An 8,017-nucleotide genomic window follows, 5' to 3' on the forward strand; every position below is an offset into this window, starting at 1 on the left:
CTAGTACTTGGTGGGTAGTAGCTTTGGTTTCACTTTTCTCGCCATTTTCTCTCGATTTTGGTGATATTTTTGTCATTTTCTAAAGTAAACATCAAGCAGTTTTTTGAACTGTCTACAGTCTTCCAGCCTGCATTATGGCAAGTTTGTCCACTGATCATGCTATTTTCAACATCATTAAGCTTGATGGTACAGATTACTCTTATTGGAAGAGCCAGATTTGGCAGGTATTGGTGTAGAAATCGCAGATCAAACCTTGGAGGTTGAGCGGGCATCCGCATGCACAACTATGCCAAATGAGGAATGACTTGAGCTTGATGAGTTATGCAAGTCCACTATTGTATTGTCTCTCACAGAACAAGTTCATTACAATGTCTTTGAGGAAGAACAGAGTGCATGGCAATTGTGGGATAAGATCAAGAATCTCTATGACAAGAAAAGTCCAGCAAGTCAGATGTATTGGCTGAAGCAGTTTATGGATCTGTGCATGAAGGAGAATGTGACCATGTCTGCTCACTTGAGCTAGTTCCATGCTATACTCAAGAACTTGACTTCATAGGACATCACTTTTGCAGAGGATGTCACTCCTCTTTTTTTGCTTGGTAATCTTAATGAGTCATGGGATGTATTCCACACTGCATTATGTGCCTCTATTGTTACCCTGAAATTATCTGATGTTGAGAGTGCTCTTCTGCAACAAGAAGAGGTTAACCATAAGAATTTGGATGCCTCTCGTGTGTCGCATGCTATGACAGTTAGAGGTAGGAATGATGGATATGGAAAGCATCGCAGTCTCATGGGAAGTCATGCAGTAAATCTCGTGGCAGGAATGCAGATATTACTTGTCACCATTGTGGAAAAAAGGGCCATATTAGGCCACAATCCCATGAACTGTGCAATGAAAGAGGCAAAGATAAGGGGAAAGACAAAGTGCAGGATAAGTCTTCTGATCACAGCATAGTGCCTGTAAAGTCCAGTGTTAAAATTGAAGAGATTAATGTTATGCAGCCTGAGGATGTTGATGATGATGATTATATCCTTGCAGCTTCTTTTAGTACTTCGCAGATGACAGAGATACACTCTATGTATGCACAATGTTGGCTCTTGGACTCAAGTGCGTCCTTTCATGTGACACCTTGCCGAGAGTGTTTTCATTCATACCGTACTGTTTTGGGTTCTATGCTCTTGGGTGATGACAACTCTATTGATATTGTGGGCATTGGTGATATTAGGATGCAGTTTCCTTCTAGCAGCAGTTTTGTTATGCACGATGTACGTCATATACCTACTTTGACACGCAGTCTCTTCTCAGTTGGACAGCTTGATGATGCAGATTATCATGTAGCTTTTGGAGACTCTGCATGGAAGATCACCAGTGGTAGACTTGTGATTGCGAGAGGTGCCAAGGCTGGTAGCCTCTATCCGCTAATTGTATACGCTTCTTCCCTTGATCATGTTTTGTCTGTGGGTTCTATCCCACATGTATCTCTTTGGCATGCATGTTTGGGCCATATGTCTTTGAAGGGAATGAAAATGCTTTCTGGTTTGCAGTACTTACCACCCCTTGATTATGCATGTTTTGATTCATGTGAGCATTGTCTTTATGGCAGGTAGACTAGGTCTACACATAAGAAGTCTGGTAGGCCACGCATGAGTGAGCCCTTGGCATTGGTACATTTGGATGTCTGTGGGCCCATGCCTTGTCAATCTATGGGTGGTGCAAAGTATTTTGTTACGTTCATAGATGATTTTTCACTGAAATTTTGGGCTTATCCCATTAAGTTGAAATCCGATGTCTTTGCTATGTTTCAGAGATGGCTTGCATTGGTTGAGAACCAGTCTGGGTATAGGCTAAAATGCCTACGGATAGATAATGGGGGCGAGTATGTCTTGGCTAAAATCCAATGTCTTGGCCGTGTTTTAGAGATGGCTTGCATTGGTTGAGAACCAGTCTAGGTATAGGCTAAAATGCCTACGGATAGATAATGGGGGTGAGTATGTCTCACGTGCTTTTGAGCAGTTATGTGATGAGAGAGATATTAAGCATCAGTTGACTGCCCCCTACACCCCTCCCCAAAATGGTTTGGTTGAGTGGATGAATAGAACCATCCAAGAGCATGTACGTAGCATGCTTAGCCACGTAGGCCTACCATAGAGCTTTTGGGCTGAGGCAGTTAGTACAACTATGCATGTCATAAATAGATCACCTTCCAGTGGTTTGGATTTCTAGGTTGCAGAGGAGGTATAGACTGGCAAACCTCCTTCTTATGCACATCTCCGTATCTTTGGATGGGAGGCATTTTGCCATGTGCCCAGGGATAAGAGAAGTAAGCTAGATCCTAAGAGTGTCAAATGCATTTTCCTTGGTTATGGGGATGCAGGTGAGATGGGTTATCGTCTCTAGGATCTGTAGGCACGGAAAGTCATCCGCAGTCATGATGTAGCCTTCCATGAAGACAAGATGCATAGTCAGCCTAAGAGATTTTTTGAGATCCGCAAGGTCATATTTCAAGAGGAGCCGAGAGCTCCCGCATAGCCAGTTGGACAGCCTACCGCTGCAGCAGATGCTCATGGTCAGGGTGTTGGATAGGCAGCTAGGCAGGTAGTAGAGCCTGCCGTGAGATGGTCTACTAGAGACAGACGTCCACCTAATAGATTTCATCCCTCGATGTATTATGTCTTGATTATAGATGCAGGAGAGCCTTTCTCTTATGATTAGGCTATGCACAGGGGTGACAATCACTCCTTGGAGAGGGCTATGCAGTCTGAGATAGACTCCTTGCATAAGAATGACACTTGGGATTTGGTTTCCTTGCCTATAGCCGTGAGACGGTCTACTAGAGACAGACGTTCACCTAATAGATTTCAGCCCTCGATGTATTATGTCTTGATTATAGATGCAGGAGAGCCTTTCTCTTATGATTAGGCTATGCGCAGGGGTGACAATCACTCCTTGGAGAGGGCTATGCAGTCTGAGATAGACTCCTTACATAAGAATGACACTTGGGATTTGGTTTCCTTGCCTATGGAAAAGAAGGCTTTTGCCATGCAAGTGGGTGTACAAGCTGAAAAGTACCCCTGGTGGATACCCCAAGCCGGCATACAAGGCTAGATTGGTAGCAAAGGGTTTTAAGCAGGAGCATGGTGTGGACTTTGATGAGTTCTTTTCTCCTATGGTTAAGATGGCCACCCTGCACTTAGTCTTGGCTTTGGTTGCTCAGCTTGACTATGGATGTCAAGACGACTTTCTTACATGGGGACTTGCATGATGAGATTTATATGGAGCGCATGCATTGTTTCTTCAGCTTCATCACCAACATATTGTCTTTTCCTTTTGATTACATTAATAATTACATCATGGAATTCATGTTTGGCAATTCCAAGAATTTTGCCTAAGGTAAATTCAATTTTACTTCCTAGAATACATTCTTGTGGGACTCGTTTGAGATTGGTTGCAGATTCTATGTCAAACTGCAATTTTTAGCCTGGCTGCTTGCTTTTCTTATTTCCTTTGGTCTTCTTTGTTTGTGGTGCATCTTCCATCTCTTGATCTGGGGTTATATTTTCAACAAGCTTTGGTTGTTCATGCATTCTTCTAGTTACCCATTTTGGAGGGCCAAAAGAGGAAGGCCTTGGTTCATCTTTTCTTCTTCTCTTTTCTTCAATCAAGGACTCTTTATGATTGACATCAGCCAAATGTACTAAGGCAAAAAATGAATCTACCGGTTCTTTCCAATTACTTATTCCTTGAATGCACTGACTGGCATTAGCCAAATCTTCTTTGGCTGCTTTACCACGTTCCATTTGATCTAGTGCCTACATCCATACTTTCGATTGCACATTAGCTTTACATGCTTTCAAATTTGATTTAGTTGGCTCAATTTGCAGCCCATAGGTAGTTGCATCAATTGTTTGCATAGGTATTCTTTATAGCTAAATCTTCTAATATTTTCTTCATTCCACCATTGTCAAAATTTAGCTCTAGTGGAAGACCAATTTTAGCTGCATGAATTTTTCCATCTTTCCAAAAGATGAGCTTTTGTGCTTCAACCTCATGGAAGTTAGAACACTCCATCTTGTCATGTTATTGGCTATTACACCAAATACAATGCCTCTTAAAGCCTTCTCTCATGGGTCTTTAAGTTGATGATCGTCCTCCTTCTTCAGCTTTGACATCTAGCTTCTCCACCTTGGAACTAATTTCTGTAAGATTCAGCAGATGAAGGTCACGCATGCTTTTAATGAGTTCATCCATGAAATCATTTTTAGAAGGAACATAAGAAGAAAGAGTTGGTTGATTAGTCAAAGGAATAGGGGATTTTGAAGGTGGAAAAAGCTCCATCAATGGAGTTGTTGAAGTTGAAGTAGAGCCCAATCTTAGTCGCATTCGCTCTCTTTGAGGAATCATGTTAACTACACTAGTAACATCTGCCCATGCAGTCTTGACTCCTGATTCGGAGGTAGCATCTTCTAGGCGATCAACAAGATTCTCTTGCAGAATGCGATCTGCAACCTTAAGGAATAATTCAATCTTTTGACCTTCCATACTTTGTTGGTCTTCAGCATCAAGTTGTCCAAATTTACTTTCAAACTCATGGTATAAAGTTGTTGTAGCTAAACCTTTGTTGGGTTCTCAATCCAATCAGTGAAACTTTTCTTCTCTTTAGGTCAAAGTCTTTTGAGAAGAATTCTTTATATAGGGCAGCCTAATCTGCATCTTGCTGAAAAAGACCATGGATTCCTCCTTGAAGACCATGCTTGGTTAGTCTGGCAAAATAGCAACTCCATGCATGTTGCGGTACACCAAAGAATAGCATTTTCTCAACATACAAGCAAATGAAAATAGAGACATTTTGACCATTAAATTATTTTAATTCCCATCCAACTTCCTCTAAGGCCTTGATAGCTATGGAATCAATCTTCTCTTCGTCTTGCCTTTGTTGTTGTTGTTGTAGCATTTGGATTTGTTATTGTTGAGTCTCCTGCACTATGCACACCAACTCTTGTAGAGTCTCTCCTGAAGAATTTCCCATCTTGGAGTTCTCTTACACCGACCTTCACGTTGGGTTCACTAATGTCGCAGCATGTAGGGTTGAAGGTCACCATAGGGGTTTGGTAAGAGAAGAATATATGGGGGTTCAAGAGCTTAGACTCTGGAGATGGTAAAGATAAGACAAGGGTTGAAGGTTTCAAGCCAAGTTCTTGAAGATGTTAATAGAGCTTCCAACTGCATGTTCTTAGCAAAGATCACAAGAGTATTATCTCAAATCGATTTTGTTTTCTTGGCTGTAAGAGCAATCATAAATTATAAAATCAAGTATTATATGCTATCATGTTTCATAAACAACTCTGCATCCCATCATTCATACATGATGCCATAGCATGAATAAGCTTTGCATGATTACATTCAATTTAGACTGTTAGGGACAAAAGCTTATGAGTCAATTACAAGGCTTGTAGAGCAAAGAGACTTGCTTCAAGAGAGCTTCAAATTGAGTTCCTGATAAGGATAAGTTACCATAGCCAACAAATAAGAGAAAAAGTACCTCTTAATTCAACTCAAAGCATCAATGAATGATCTACAAACATTTCTGTGCCATAGGGGCACATAATACTTGCATATTTTGACAAGATGTCTTTTGTAGAGTAAGAAGTGAATTAAAAGACCAATGTTGTAGCTAATTCTCTAAATATGACTGAAGATATCAGCCCAAATATCTTCTGAAATTCACCTCTGATGATAGCATAAACTTCACCAAACACAGTGTCGCTGCGTTTGGTGTCCATAGTCCACCAGGAGGGTAAGAGATAGAAAGGTGAAGGTAGATTTAGGGAGAGGAGTAGGTGGAAGAGAAGGGGTTTGAAGAAATTGAATATGTAGAAGAATACTCCAAAAAAGAATTGGAAAATGTAGAAGGATACTAATAGAGATGAAGCCTATCAGTTTCTTTCAGCATTATGAGAAGATATAACTCTAATAGGCAAAAAACGTGTATAAATTAATACCTTCCTCTATGTTGCTTACATCGCCAATTTGATGCCTCCATTGACTCCAAAAGGGGGGTAAAATACTAGCACACCAGGCAAGAATTCTACCAGATCACTCCTTCTTTATCTCCCGCTTCGGAGTGCTGTTCACTCCCTGAAAATAACAATTGCATGTCACACGATTTTGCTAATCTTTCTTTTTACATAAAATCCTCTCAAATTGGTTGAAAAATACATGTTTTCTTTTACATGTCATCCTAATCTAGAACTTGTCTATAGTTTTATGAGTTTTTACAAGAGATAATATCTAAAATATCTAAAATTGGCTAAAACTTGTCCAAAAAATCTAATATTTTTGAACCATGAACACTAACACTAATGTCTAAAATGACATTGGCTCTCTAAATCAATAAGAATGCTATACTCTAGTTTTTTTAACACGATGTGCACGTACCAACACGACACAACACCTACAATGATGCACGAACTGGGTCCTCAAGTGTGGGACAATACTGTAGGCTTTCCTAAGGTCTCAACCCAAATCCCAGTTCCACTAGTACCTACACTATGCGCTACACAGAGAGGTAGATACACCCCTTAGGAAGTACACAACTTTGTCTTCTTGCAAGTAAAGATCACGCCATATCGACCTTGCAGGGCACGAGGAGGGATCCATCGAACACCATTGTCAATTTCAAGGACAGATCTGTCCAACACCATCTTCAATTTCAAAGGATAGATTCACCCACTATTAGCATCAGAGAAGGATCCTTCCAATACCATCTTTAATTTCAAAGAACAAATCCACCCACCATCATCGTCAAGGAGGGACCCGTCCCAATACCATCTTGAATTTCAAGGGCAGATCCATCCAACACCATCCTTAGCAAGGGCTTGTATACAAACTCAAAAAGCCATCTGGCTATACCCACCCCACCTTCTAGCTACTATACTTCAGTGCCATGGGATTGGCACTTGGCTAGGAGGGGGGTTAATGTTAACCTCAGTACAAGAAAAATAAAAAAAAGTGGAAAAGCATAAGTCAGGAGCTAAAAGAGGTGGCCCAGAAGGAAATCGAACCTCGAAGAGCACAAAAGCGCAGGCATGGCGACAAGAAGTCCAAGGTATAGCCATGAGAGCCCAAAAAGTACTAAAAAAGGGAAGGCACACCTTTGAAAGTAAAGGTACCATCAAAATCCTTGTAAAAGAGCACTAGGCTCTCTCCTATGCAAAATGTAATGGTAGACAGGCAGTAGAAAAGAAGCTAGGAAGATAGGAGGACAATAGGAAAGAGGGCCTAGCCAGTCATGTAAAAAAGGGGATGACCATCCAAAAGGGATAAGGGTTTTGTATATAAACTCAAAAAGTGAATGAGAAGCTCATTCTTTGGTGTGTGGCTAAAGTGGACTCTTATTTGCTTGCTTGTGTGTGCTTGAGAGAGGGGGTGTGAGAGTGTGAGGAAGTGAGTGTGTGAGGGTGAGGGAACTTGGAGAAGAAGCTTTCCATCATCTCTCTTCTTCTTCTTCTTCTTCTTCTTCTTCTTCTCTTCTCTTCTCTTCTCTTCTCTCGTGTGGCTATGGAAAAGAGAATAGATAGTGTTAGAGAATATGACAAATTTGCTAATTTTTGAGTATCCCTTTGAGTTTATTTTCAGGATAACATGTTTTTGAGTCCTGATTTAATTTATTTGTAATATTTCCGCAACGAAATATTAATGACTCTAGATCTCGCGCAAAAGCAGTTTGAAAATTTCTCCCGCAACAAAAAAAGAACCTTGGCCTAAGTGCTTCATCCTCGTGCATTATCAATACCATGCCCGCGTGGTGCATATGAAACCGTGGCTCAAAATCGCAAGCCACCGTAGGAACTCCCCTTCAAGGGACAAAAAAAGATAATGAATTAATTGCAATTTTTTAAAAAAAACTCCCTCCCCTTCACCCGTCACATGGCGGGGAGAGGGAGTATGTGGCGGGGAGAGGGAGTATGTGTTGGAACTCGTGGAGGGACATGAGGAGGAGGGCATGCACCCTGC

Source organism: Lygodium microphyllum, chromosome 11, assembly GCF_053477565.2.
Source record: "Lygodium microphyllum isolate KBCC chromosome 11, Lygodium_microphyllum_v1.1.10, whole genome shotgun sequence".
Classification (NCBI taxonomy): Eukaryota; Viridiplantae; Streptophyta; class Polypodiopsida; order Schizaeales; family Lygodiaceae; genus Lygodium; species Lygodium microphyllum.